At 39.5% G+C, this 14,720-nt stretch overlaps 1 long non-coding RNA gene and 1 pseudogene across 2 annotated transcripts; one reads left to right on the top strand and one right to left on the bottom strand.

Annotated features, from left to right (window-relative positions):
• The first annotated feature begins 4,610 nt into the window (after positions 1–4,610).
• On the top strand, positions 4,611–5,537 carry LOC149211107 (uncharacterized). The gene is made up of 2 exons (XR_016252986.1): positions 4,611–5,229; positions 5,332–5,537. It is a non-coding gene; the product is annotated as an uncharacterized LOC149211107 (long non-coding RNA).
• Positions 5,538–5,911: 374 nt separating this feature from the next.
• LOC149211108 (uncharacterized) lies at positions 5,912–11,142 on the bottom strand (annotated as a pseudogene). The gene is made up of 3 exons (XR_016252985.1): positions 8,692–11,142; positions 8,369–8,412; positions 5,912–8,026 (listed from the first exon to the last, which is right to left on the bottom strand). The product of XR_016252985.1 is annotated as an uncharacterized LOC149211108 (transcript).
• Between the last annotated feature and the right edge of the window lie 3,578 nt (positions 11,143–14,720).

A 14,720-nucleotide genomic window follows, 5' to 3' on the forward strand; every position in this document is an offset into this window, starting at 1 on the left:
AAGGTCTGAGGTTGAGGCTACTCTTGCATTGCCTGGATCTTTTTGGGGTCCACCTTGACACCTTCATGCCCCACAATGTGGCCCAAATACTCAACTTCTTCCATGCCAAACACACACTTGGACATTTTAACAAATAATTTATGCTTGCGGAGTATTTGCAGGAGTAGATCTACATGCTGAAGATGTGCAGCCCAAGTGCAACTATAGATGAGGATGTCATCGAAGAAGACAAGGACACATTTCCTGAGATATGGTTTGAGAAGGTGGTTTATAAGGCTCTGAAAAGTAGATGGGGCATTACAAAGACCAAATGGCATGACTAGGAACTCATAATGGCCTTCATGAGTGCAGAAAGGAGTCTTTGGAATGTCGACTTCATTCATGCGAATTTGGTGGTAGACTGAGTGCAGATCCAGCTTAGTGAAGAATTGAGCCCCATTGAGTTCATCTAGCAAATCATCAACCACTGGGATGGGAAATTTATCTTTGACTGTCAACTTATTGAGAGCCCTGAAGTCTGGACACATCCGCCACTCCCCATCTTTCTTGAGCACCATGACCACCGGTGATGAATAAGGACTAATGCTGGGATGAATGACACTTGCTTCCAAAAGTTCCTTGATTATTTTTTCTATTTCATTCTTTTGGGTGAACGGATATCTATATGGGCACACATTTGGGGGTTGGGCCCCTGGAACCAAGGTGATGCTATGATCATGTTCCCCTCTCGAGGGTGGAAGCTCATGAGGCTTGTCAAAGACCGGCAGATGGTTATTTAAAATCTGTTGCATCTCCGGATGAATTGGCAGAGACTTGGTTGCGACTGCCTGGATGGAATTAAATTGAGCTATAACTCCATGATGGCCCTTTTTTAGCAATTTTTCCATCCTATGCGAGCTGATGATAGAGGGAGCTCCCGCCTGGAGTCCCCGGAGGGTATGTGTGGAGTTGTTCTACTTAAAACTCATATATAACTCCTGGAAATCCATTGTGATAGACCCCAGAGTGCGGAGCTAGTCAGCGCCGAGGACAATGTCACATCCTCCCATGTGTATGGCAAACATGTGGGTCTTCAACTGATAATACCCCATTTGAAGTTTGACATTTTCACAGCCGCCTTCACATTTCATTGTGCCCCCATCCGCGATTTGAACTTGGAAGTTAGAAACTGCTCGTACAAAACAATGCACTGCTTCCGCGACTTTTTGATGGATGAAATTATGTGTACTTCCACTATCAATCAAGACTACTACTGGGCGATGTTTAATAAAACCTCTGATTTTGAGAGTTTGAGGTGAAGAAATCCCTGCCAAAGCATGCAGTGAAATAACTGGTTCGTCAGGTACATTGTCTTGTTGGTTGTCCTCTTCTACCTACTCATGTTTCTCCAGTGGTGGATCTTCCTCCAATGAGCTATAGTCAGTGGCATCAATTTGAAAAAATTTGGGCTTCTTGCATTTATGACCTGGGGAGTATTTTTCATCATAGTAGTAACATAATCCTTGCTTTCTTCTTTCAACCATTTCTGTAGGTGACACCTTTTGGACCTTAAGTGTTTGAGTGGTGCTGTGAGCCTGTGGGGAGGGACCCTTAGCGGGGAAATTTGGGCAACTGTACTGGGCTGCTAACGCACGTTCCACATTACGAGCTACCTTGCAAGCCTCTATCCACGTGGGAGGGTGGTGCAGTTGGACTTGGGCTTTTATGGCTTCTTTAAGACCGCTGATAAAACATTCCGTGTAGAACGCATTTGAGAGATCCCAGGTGCGGAAGGCTAAGGCTTCGAAGGCTGTAATATATTCATCCACTGTGCTAGTTTGTTGGAGCTTAGTAATACGACCAAAAAAAAAAGATTCTTGGTCAAAGTGGTCTTGAAGAGCTTTCTTGAAGGTGGTCCAAGCCCGAAAAGGTCCACTGCAACATTGATGCCATTCCCACCATTGCCACCTTTCATTGTCCAAGTACATGCTTGCCACCATAAGTTGAGTATCATCATCTAAGATGTTATTCAAATTGAAATACTACTCCATTTGTGCTATCCATGCTGTCGGCTGAGACCCATCAAATTTATGCATATCCAACTTGGGATGTCGCTGACGAGATTGTTGGTGGGTGCCCCAGACGTGAGGAGAGTGGCTAGACTCACCCTCACTGTGTCCCTTGCCATTATACGCCTCCTCGTGGGCTTCCTCCTTGCCCTTCAAGATTAGTTTTGATAGGCTTTCAATTTGAGTTTGGATGGATTGCAAGGTTGTTTCAAGGTTGTCCATCCTCTCATTGGCCATAGCTTGAGCTCTAGTTTCTACCATGCACCAATCAGATGTTCTTGAGATTTGGGACCACCCAAAAAAATTCAGTAAGAATTGAATGGTACCACCTTGCTCAGCTCGTCGTCCTGATTCTGATGGGCTAGATCACCAATAAGCGCCCCGGGAGATCTCAGACTTTTTTTTTTTTCCTGAAAAGTCCTAATGGAGTTTTACTCCTTCCTTACGAATACTGCAGTCACCAAATCTTCAAAATGTCAATGCTGCAAAAAGTCCTGCGAAAATTATGCCCCCCCACACACTACTCAGATCTGGTGGATCTGAGAGATCTAAATGGCGGATCTGATGGCTCCGCGGTTGTGATGGATCTAATAGATCTGAATGACTGATTTGCGAACTCGAGACTACGGGACTGATGTCTGCTGTTGTTGCACCCCTTTGCACAAGCGGATCTGGAAGAGATGATGCGTGATCCCCCGACAGAAAAGGGAACTATGGTCTTGAGGAGTGTCAAGTGCTACAGATCGCAATATACATAAGGGTCTGGCAGTAGTACTCGGCCCAATGTTTCAGGGCTCTAACTAAGGAGGATCGACCGTACCCTTAGTCGTACAACCCGACTACCCTATCGTACGGGCGAGTAATCTCTCCGAGTGCTGTTCTCGGTGTACTATAGCCGCAAGACGGCCGACGGTTTATCTATGGCGAGGTTTCAAGGGAGCCTAGGGGGCTTCCGATATACCCAGAGGGTACGTGGAAGACAGTCCGTGCGCGGTTCTGTCTAATGCGCTACTACTCGAAGGGGTACCCACAGGGGTTACAAGGGAGTCCAACAGACGTGACCACCTCTTGTATTTCCTGCGTGCATGCCTCCCCAAATCCGCAGGTTTATGCGCTCACACTACAACAAAACCAGCGATTTGCGCCAGATTTAGCGCCAGATTTTAGTGCATTTTTTTTGTAATTGTGATGAGCAACCTGGCGCTAAATCTGGCTCTATTGTACAATTTTTAAAGCGTCCTTTTTTGCACCTGATTTTGCATCCTTTTTCACGCTAGATTTTGCATCATTTTTTACACCAAACTATGCATCATTTTTTGCATTAAATTTTGAACCAAGATTTGCATCTTATTTTATGATAGGTTTTGCTTCTAGTTTTGTGTCATTTTTTGCATCTATTTTTCATTCTCTTTTGCTTCCTATTTTGTGTCATTCTTTGCTTCCATTTTTGCACCATCATTTGCATCAAGTTTACACTGTATTTTGAATCCAATTTAACGTCTTTTTATGCATCCATTTTGTGTCAGTTTTTGCATCTAGTCTTACGCCAGGTTTTGTATCTAGTCTTACACTAGTTTTTGCTTCTATTTTTGCACCAGCTTTGGTGCCTATCTTTGCACCATGTGTTGAATTTGATTTAGCACCAAATTTTGCATCCATTTTTGTGCCCATTTTTGCATCTTTTTTTGGACCATTTTTTACATCCACATTTACGTTTGGTTTGTCTCCATTTTTCCCATCTCATTTTGCACCATATTTTGCGTCATTTGTTTCATCCAATTTTGCATCATTTTTAACACCATCTCTTGCATCTAATGTTACATCATTTTGAGCATCGAAATTTGCATTTATATTTGCATCTTATGTTGAGTCATGTGTTGTGTCCACCTTTGCATCTTATTTTGTGTCTAATGGTACATTCAATTTAGAGCCATTTTTTACGTCTACTTTTGTATTTGTTTTTGCACCAAGTTTTGCATCCAATTTTAAGATATTTTATGCCCCTTTTTGCACCATTTTTTTGTGTCTACTTGTGTCCAATGTTGCACCATTATTTACACCGACTTTTTCATCCAATTTTGCATTTTTTTGGTGTCTAGTTTTACATCGTTTTCACCATCCAAATTTGCATCTTTTTTTGCCTCATTTTGTGTCCACATTTGCATATAATTTTGTGTCTAAGTTCAAGCCTAAATTTGCATGTGATTAGGAATCATTTTTTACATCCAATATGGCATCCTTGGTTTCACCTTTTTTCAGCCCCATTTTGCATCTTGTTTTATGTCTTTTCTTACATCTTTTTTTTTCCTTTTTTGCACCCAAGTTTGCATCCCAAATTTACACCATTATTTGCATCATCATTTGGCATATTAATTTGTAACGTTTTTTGTTTCTTTTTAACGCTCAACTTTGCATCTTATTTTACATCTAGTTGTTGTCTTTTTTTGCATCTAATTTGGTGCCCATTTATGTGTCCTTGTTTTTGCCCAATTTGATATCCTTTTGTATGCCATGTTTTGTTCCCTTCTTTGTGTCAACTATTGCACAATTTTTCACTTCTAATTACGCCGTAAGGCGTTTCCCTCTGAAATCAACTCCCCCAGATGCTTCTCTGTCTTAATCTTAACCGTTAGATTCATTTGTTAGACGATTAAACAATAATATGCCGTTAGATTCATTTGTTAGGTAAACCCTACCATTTTGTCAGTGTACTCGGTCCGTCGTGCACGCGGATAGCCGCGGTTGCTGCAGAGGAGGGTGAGGGGCATGTAGAGGAGGGCAGAGGCAAACGCCTTTGCTGCAGGAGGATGAGGAGGGTCACGTATGCGTTGGTAGTTTTTCTCTACATCGGTTTCCTGTGTACAAACGCTGGTTGGACTGTGTACAAAAGCTGGTTGGACTGTCGAGGAAGACAAAACCACTTACTTGCCAGGGTTTCTTGCTTGTTTTCTGTTTTTAGGGTTATTGTTTTTTGTGACTGGTTTTCTTGTTTGTGTAGGGATGCAAGCCAAAGGAGCGTGCAGAGGTCACAGGAACGAGTTCCGTGTCTGCTGACCCCCACCACACAGCTTCAACACAAACTGGCAACGAAGGGCAGCAAGCTGTGGACGTCGAGGTATAGTGGAGTCTCGTCTCCTTGCAATAACCAGGCAGAAGAACGGAGGAGGGAACTGAAATTCCTGTAGGTGGTCTCATTTCTTATTCATTTCGCTTGAATTTACAGGCCATGCTTAGTGAGGGTTATTTGCTTTGTTGTAGCTTACATATTGTTTTATTTTTTCAGGGAGAAAATCCCTTGGATTTCAAATTTGGAGAGACGACCTCTGTTGGTTTTTTGTCTCCATCACCAACGGATCCAATGGCTGAGCAGTACATAACAAGCTTTTCTTCAGGCTTATCACCTGCGCAGTTTTGTTTTTATTGCCTCTACGAATTTGCAAAATCTCTGCTTTTGTGATGGAGCACAACCAATACATAGTTACATAGACTCTTATGGTAGCCAATGAACGATTCAATGATAATTTCTTGCATTAAAGTCTTTGTTTTGAATACAAAGTGGCAGGAAGATAAAAATGTAAAAACATAAGCTAATTCACAGCAGAAACAAGACACAGGTAGAAAGAACAAATAATTTATGACAGGATCCCTGTTGATGAATCTAGTCAGCCATATGGTGATCAATTAGAGATCAATGCCTTTCATGATTTCATCGTCAAAAGAATGGACATTCTTATAACAAAACATTTTACCATCTCCCTAGCTTTATTCTTTGGCAGCCATGGCTTCCACCTCTACTCTTTTGTTTGTTCAGAATTTCAATTATTTCAGTGCTTATTGTGTGTCATCATGGTACTGTCATCATCTGCTGGCTGTTCTGTACAAGTCGTCACACTAGCAAATTATGAAGAGCCCTCTATCTACACCCTTTCCAACGTATCACATGCCCCAGAGTCCTCCGCTCTTCAATGAGGTTAGCAACTGTACTAGATGGCTTCATGGAAATAAGCTTCCTGCAGGTTTACATAGGACTGTGACAACATTCTTGACATGACTTAATATGGCAAAGTTCCAACCACCTAATGCAGCGTTTCCAACTATGAGAACATGGAACTGTTAACTTCCCTTTGTGATGTTTCAAGTTTTACACTGTCAGAAAAGTAAATCTAGGCCAAAATTATAACATTTACCAGTCAAAATTTATATGAAATTCAATCTCAAAAGGTAGAGCCTTTTGTTTATTACCGTCCATATTACCTGAAAAAAGATAAACCATATTTGCATGCTGTAACTCTTTGTTCTGTGCAATAATATGTGAAGCAATTCTCCAACAACAAAAAAATCTGGAGGTCAATTTTCTGTCACATTAACAGTAGTGTCTCTATAATCTGTAATGGCAATGAGAGTTTAGCAACAGTAAACAGTATGGGAAGGAATGTCTCTTGGTCTAGATTTGAGGAAAATGATTACCAGCCCATCTGAACGAATACATTGATCAAGCATACACTTACCCTTCTTCAAGGGAGTATACATGCTGCATCACCACACTATTTGAAAGGCTTTAACCTTCTCTATTTGCCAACATTTTTACGATAGTCATACTGATAATTCTATCACCTGGTCCACTGACAGGAAAAAGTGTGCATAATACTCTCCTACAAATCTCATCTTGTATTTCTTGTACAGCCATGCGAAAAGTTAAACACCATAAATTCTGAGCATTATTTAATCCAGCTGGCCTCACATCCATGCTAATTTCAAATTTCTTTTTCTGAATCTTGAGATAATTTATAATATTTCCACTGTTTGATTCTGGAGGTAGTAATTGTAGATTGACTTGTATCTGTACTTGGAGATAATTTTACAAAGTTAATGTACAAGTCTTGTACTTCCAATGCTGCCAGACTCAAATTCACCATAAAATGTTTTCACGTCCAGCTTCATCTTTGCTAACATCTGAACCTACTTCATATGTTACTTATATTATCTTCCTTAGAACTCTGAATCTGAAAGTTTTCCGAGACATCCAGGAGTCCCATGTACTGAACTCATCTATGTCTGTCATGCATAGTCTTTCTAGTCTCGAACCTTGGCTATAATTGAAGCCCTCCTAATTTCTCCAATAGCAATTTTATGTTCTGCTAAAGGGATTTTGCCTAATTCCACATAAGAAATTTCACAGCCCCCATGCCCATCTTGAATCTTAGCATATATAGCTTGTCCTGTATTCTCTGAATAGGTGCAGATATTATTGTAGTTTATGAAGCTTAAATTTCCTTTTTAATTCAAGAACAAGTCTGACCCTTCAGCGCACTACATCACCCATTAATCTGATAAAATATTCAAAACCTTCCTCTCTGTTTCTGCCACAGTATCTCCTCATTTGTCTTCAATAAAATTCTTGTGAAGGCTATCATGCCACCATTAATCTTCAGCTATGAGGTTATAGCTTTGAACATTTGTTATGTGCTTCTGCACACATCCAGAAGAGACCAGCTTGAAGCCTTGAACTATGTTAATCCTGAACATTAGTATTTTATGACAGCAGATCTTTCAGTAAATTATAAGCGAGAACTTTGCAGCAAATCTTAATTATCTTTTTCACAAATAGTCTTTCAAATCTCATCTTCTGTTGCCTTGCCTATAAATGAAGCCCTCCTAATTTTTTCAATAGCAAATTTATATTCTGTTACAGTGATTTTGTCTATTTATATGGAAGATTTTCACAGCTCCCACGTAGCTCAAGATATTCTTGTAGTTTATGAAGCTTACATTTCCTTTTCAATTTGAGGACAAGTCTGGCCCTTCAGGGCACTACACCCATTAATCCGATAATTTTTTTAAAAACCTCCCAATTTGTTTCTGCCACAGTATCTCCTCGTTTGTCTTCAATAAATTTCGTGTCAAGGCTATTATGCCACCATCAATCTTCAACTATGTGATTGTAGCTTTGAGCATTTGTTATGCACTTCTGCACACATCTAGAAAAGACAAGCTCAAACTAGTTAATCCTGAACATTAGTACTTTACGACAGAAGAACTTTCAGCAAATTATAAGCGGGAACTTTGCAGCAAGTAGGAAATTCTAGGAATGAGAAAGCAGTATTAATAATGAACAGAAGATAGTTTTTTCAGTGGCAAAGATTGCAACAAAGAAGATAAGTTCAAAATTGATAAAGGAAAAGAAAATATCATGACTGCAAGAAGAATCTCTTATGCATTGATGTATTAAAACTGCAAGAAATTATGTCAGCTTTAGCGTCAATAACCATAACAACAAAGGAAACCCAGATTCCCAAAGAACTAACGCCATTCACTATTACCTTGTGTGTTGTTCCATAATCATCTCAGATCACAAGTGAATTGCCTGCACCAAAGTGGAGTGGTATTCACCACAAAACATCATAATCCTGTTAAACCATCACCAACACTGAAATTTGATAACAAGGAAAGAAACTGTTAAAACAGCAAACAGCAGAGAGATCCAGAAATAAAAGGATCCAGTCTTTTGAGAATCAATTTTGGTATGTAATTGTTTCACAGTAGAAGAAAAGACCAATAATCTTAAGGATAATCATATATTGTTCTCTATAGATGGAAACCCAGAATGCATCAAAGTGAGAAAAAATAAAAACATCCTCGTCACCTTTCAAAACTCATTTGGTAGATTAGAATATGTTAATGGATTTGGCTCACAACCGCTGGCCATCATCTCTTCAAAGATTGCATATGCACGATCCACTCTGCCTGCTATGCTAAACGTGCGAATTAGTGCATTGTAGGTAGCAACATTTGGTTCATAACCCCTAGAAAGGAGTTCTGCATATACCTCACCTGCTTCCTCCATCATACCAACCTTTCCAAGGTGACCTATCAAGGAATTGTAAGCAAACAAGTTTGGGATAGAACCACTGTTCTTCATTTCCTCAAAAACTTTAAATGCTTCCTCCAACTTTTCAGCTGTGCCCAGTCCATCAATGATGATATTATACACGATTGTATCAGGCTTCAAGCCACTAGACTTCAGTTCTACAAAGAAATGAAAAGCCTCATCTACCCTATCAACCATACAAAGACTGCCTATGAGAATAGTGTATGATTTTACATCAGGTTTTATGCCCTCTGCTACCATTCTCTCGAAAAGCTGACAAGCTTCATCTACATCCCCTACCTTCCCAAAGGCGTTCATGAGAATATTGTAAACTGCACAATTAGGCCTGCACCCGTTTTCAATCATTTCTTGAAAGAAGTGATTGGCCTCAGAATACTCTTCCTGCCTTACCAAGTCCATCAATAAGAGGACCATAAGTAGATGGGGAGAGAAGATATCCCCTCTTCACCATATGACCATACAAATCTATGGCTTCATCCACTCTACCGGCCATCACAAGACCTGATATGAGGGTGTTGTAGTTTACTGTATTCATCTTGCATCCTCTAGCACGCATCTCATCAAGAAGCTTGAAAGCATCATCCATCTTTCCAGCCTTTCCAAGAGCATCAAAGAAGGCGTTGTAAGTGTAAACATTTGGATTACAACCTGACTTCTTCATCTGTTTGAAAAGATCCCAGGCAATATGCATATGGTCAGCTTTACATAACCAATCAATAAGAGTATTGTAAGCAATAGTGTCAAGAGCAACGCCTCGATCTTTTGATTCTTCAAATACTCTGTGAGCGTCAAACACTCTTCCTGCTTTGCATAGGGATTTGATGAGAGAGCGTACCACATATATGTATTGACTACCACCCTTAGCCAACATTTCTTCATAGGTCAAGATTGCCTCATCCAACCTGCCCACTCTGCCCAGGCCATCAATTAGGGCTGCACAAGCAACATCATCGGGAAGCAGTCCCATCACATCATAGAACTCCTTGAACACTCTCAAAGCATAATCCATTTGCCCAGCTTTTGCAAGCCCTGGCAAAACAGTACCCATAGTTACAAGGTTTGGAGAAAATTTGTTTTTCATATCTTCAAAGAGCTGGCAAGCTTCATCAATTCTATTTGTTTTTATGAAACCATCAATTAGTATGTTGTAAGTTATCTCATCAGGGTAACACCCATTTTCTGTCATCTCTTGCATTATCTTGAAAGCCATATCTACCTCTTTATTCTTACAGAGACCATTCAACATTGAATTGTGTGTAATAACATTTGGTGGGCATCCCTTTTCCCTCATTCGTTGAAATAACTCTATTGCTTCCTTAACCTTGCCATCTTTGCCAAGCCCATCTACCAGAATATTATATGTTATAACAGTGGGGGGAAGATTCACCTGCTGCATTTTGTGAAACATCTCCCATGCCTCATCTGTTCTGTCTTCCTTGTAAAGAATATCAATCAAAGTATTGTTAGTGACAGTGTCTGGTTCACACCCACTTTCTATCATCTTCAAGGTCATCCCAATAGCTTCATCCACTTTTCCTGCCTTGGCATAGCAGCATATCATGATATTATACGTGATTACATCAGGGGACAGACCTGTCCGTTTCATTTCTTCAAAAAGTTCATTCACTTCTTTAATCCTTCCTACCCTCCCGAGGCTATCTATACAAACATTGAAGGAAACAACATTTGGAGAAATTCCTTTTTTCTTCATCTGCAGAAACACGTCATATGCTTCATCAGCCTCACCATTCTTTCCATGATAATCGATGAATAAGCTGTAGGTTAAAGATGTTGGATCACACCCTTTATTGTGCATAACCTGAAAAAACTTCTGTGCATCCTCCAACCTGTTATTCTTAAGAAGACCTCCAATCAACGAATTGTAAGTATACAGATTGGGAGAACTCCAATATGCAGAGGGTCATCAATTCAATCCTCACAAAATAACAAATTGACAATGCAATGAGACTATTCTAACTTCTAAGTAGTCATTAGGCCAAGTATGACTTAGATCCATCAGATCAAAAAGTCCTATTAAGCAGAGGCATATGATCCAGCCGTGGATTCTGCTAAAAATATAGATGCACTTTTCATCAAAAAAATATGAACTACCTCGTCCATTGGGCTGTGGTTTAGTGGCAAGTTGTAGGGTGCTTGTCATGAGGATGACCCAGGTTCAAAACCCAGGAGGCATATTCCCATGATAATGCGGCTGCCCATGTCATTCCAAAATATGAAGTTGGGCTGTGGTTTAGTGGCAAGTTGTAGGGTGCTTGTCATGAGGATGACCCAGGTTCAAAACCCAGGAGGCATATTCCCATGATAATGCGGCTGCCCATGTCATTCCAAAATATGAAGTTGGGCTGTGGTTTAGTGGCAAGTTGTAGGGTGCTTGTCATGAGGATGACCCAGGTTCAAAACCCAGGAGGCATATTCCCATGATAATGCGGCTGCCCATGTCATTCCAAAATATGAAGTCGGGTTAACGTGATAAACACCAGTTCAATGATAATGCAGAGGTGCTGTTAATGATGACCCCTGTGCTATTGAGGTTTGCACAGATGAGCCCATCTGCAAGTCATGCGTGACTTTGATGAATAGATGAAATTAAGGTGTTTCACCCACGCCAGTCAAAAGGCCTTGACCAAACAAAAAAAATAATAGTGAGCCCAACCTCAATTTCAACCTTCTCCTATCAATAGCAAATACTACTACTGCTAATAATAATAATAAGCACAGCCCAAATTTCAATCTAGCCATAAATGTCAGGAAGATTGTAGTCAAGTAGTTAAATCATAGCACTTTCAGTGCCCTCTTAGAAGTATGTTGCGGCATTATCTCACCATCGGAGTTAACTACCATATTGAGATTCAACAGACAAGATCAGGGGCAAATCCTGCATGAAATTGGTGGAATAGAGATTCTATGTTTGTAGCATCTACAATGAGGGCAAAGCCCACTATGTTAACAGAAAGACATTTGCCAACAAGAAAACAATCAAAAATAATAATAATGTAGCCCTCAATATTTGCCTCTTTTGAAATGGCCCAAAGAATGTCAGGTATAGTCAAATCCAATATTCACGGTGTACAATACAATCGTTTTAGAATGACAATGCGATGGGCGTTGCTTCAATGGATTGTTGGGACAAATGTCACCTAGATCCATAAAATTAAAAACCCTAATCAAGTAGGTGCACATGATGCAGCCATGGATTTCCACAAAATAAATATCTAGGTGCTTTTTTTCATCAATCAAAATATGCACAAACACATTTACAAACTGACCATGAAAGTGAATTGAGTTGACCATTAACGTGAATTGGGTTGTGTTTAAGAAATTAAATCATTGCACTTTCAGGGCTCAAACCCACGTTCAAAAGCCCCGGAAGGCATATTTCCTGCAAAAATGTGGCCAAAAGAATAAATTCCACATTCGAAGAATCCCAGAGACCTTGACAGGTTATAGCAGTGGAGTCTAAACCTGGTATAAGGCCTGGTTCCTTTAAAAAAATAGGCGCTTACCAAAATAAATAAATTATCTGACCATGGACAATATCAGAAATGTAAAATCAAAGAACTAATAACAGGGAAAACACTAACGAAAAGTAGATCCTACCAAGTGGGTCGTCGTACGATCGATCCCAATGGAGATCCCTTGAAACTAAAATCAAAACATCTCTATCGTTCGCAGAGAGAACAGATCCAGCATACAGAGAATGAAAAAAACGCGGTAGGAAAAGAGGAACCCACCTCAGCACGACTGTTAATGTGGCCGACATCTGCAGCCACACCTGGAGTGTCAGCGATATCATAGAGCGCCAACTTTGACACCAGAGGATTGAGTTTCATCAGAAGAGCCAATGGCTGCCTGATACCCCAGCAGCTCCCAACACAACAACCTTGCGTGGCGGACTTCCACCACTCGAATAAAACCTTCTCGGCATAACATTAGTTTTGGAAGAAGAAGATGATGCATTCTTCAGTGCAGATCCCACCAATCGTCGCATTGTAGAACTCATTTTTGCCGATGGTAACACTGAAAGAATGCAAGCTGAAGGCAGATGAAGAAGAAGGGGGAGATTCCAGAGCTTAAAGGCCGAATCAATGGAGATGTGTGGATATGACTTTGTTAAAAGGGATTTTAAAGCCTCAGGGTACTATGCAGGGCTTTGGTTTAATCTATTTTATTGTGAAATTCCTAGTTATTGACAATCAGACAGCTCGTGATAGAAATCCCTCTTTTGGGGGGACGAGGTTCGGGAATGGAACATCATGTGATCGAAATTTTCAGTTGGTCAAATGTTAATTAAGTTATTATAAAATAGAGATATTTTTTATTTTATTTTTTTAAATAAATTTAATAATATTAGGAGATTTTTATCAAACTCTGGTTAGGGGTCAGACTAGTTTACAATGTATTTAAACATTGCAAATCTCGGTGTGTTTAAAAGGAAAGTGTTTTTTTTTTTCAGGGGTGTTAGTTATTTATGGAATATGTCATATTGTGGATATTTTGATTGATATTGGACCATTTTAGTTGTTTGTTATGTATGTCGAATAGTCCAATCCCAAGGAATCCTCGAAAGTGGTGAATCTTTGCAGAGAATCTTTAAAAGTGGTGAATATGATGTTAGGGTGTTTTTTAAAAGGGAGTGATAATTGAGATAGCTATATATTTTAGAGGAATATGTTTTTAGGGGTTATAAGAGTGTGAATGACCATTTTCCATTCTAGGGAAAGGGAAAGATTTATATTTAGGGATTAGGATAGTTTTTAATTTTTATTTCAAGGTAATAAGATTATTGAGGAAAGATATTATAAAAATATAATTGTTGATGGAGATTTATAATGATAATTAAATCTTTTTATAAAGGTATAAGGTAGGGTTAAAGAATGTTGTTATAAATAGTTTACAGGATAAATAAAGAGATAGAATTGTTTGAAAGAATGGAGTTATTTCATGCGCTTAGCGCAGTAAATAACAAGGTAGTTGGGTTAATGTAGCAAGTAAGTTAGATAAATGAGTATTTTAAAATAAAATCCGGTAAGTAAGGGTATTAACCCCATAAGAGTTCAGCCTTGAGCTAATAATGACATATTTTTGTAAGATTAGAGGATTTAGATTATATTACTGCGAGAAAAAACGTGATTATAACATAGATGGATTGGTTTGGTCTATCGTTAGGGAGGTCAAAGCAATAGCACATAAACAAAATTTTCATATTGCTCGCATTCTTTCTGACCTGAGAGTCTGGTAATTTAAACCAAAAACAAGGATATACATAGACAAAATTACATAAACTAAGAGACCAAAATACATTCTGAAACAAGTAGAAGAATAGAGACGGTATAGAGAGAGTTATCATTTTTCCTAGAGTTGCACTTGAGTTGTCATTCTACAGGGTGTTAAGTATGAGCTCGAGGGTGAGAGTCATCTCCTGTGGTTGATGGAGGCTGGGTAGTAGATAGAATTTGGTTGAGGTTGTCATCCATGTCATTCAGCATGTTCTCCATGTTGTTCATTCTGTTTAGGAGTTCTAACATCAAATAAGGAGCTCTTGTTAGGTTTCAACCCTGTCAGTAAGTACTCAGCCCACGAGTGTCTCAGTATGCCATTACAGGTTAATATTCTTAAGCAGAGGCCCTCGCCCTAGTGGAGTTTCTGTTATCATGAATATAATCTTGTGTTTCTCGCTCCACGTGATGATTTGGCACGTATCTTCTAGCCTAGCGAACTTGCCCTTTGATGTAAGCGATAGCTCACTACATGACCTCAAGAAC

The sequence above is a fragment of the Pinus tabuliformis genome, chromosome 1_2 (genome assembly GCF_031772625.1).
Source record: "Pinus tabuliformis cultivar Carrire ecotype Pingquan chromosome 1_2, CPIR1, whole genome shotgun sequence".
Lineage (NCBI taxonomy): Eukaryota > Viridiplantae > Streptophyta > Pinopsida > Pinales > Pinaceae > Pinus > Pinus tabuliformis.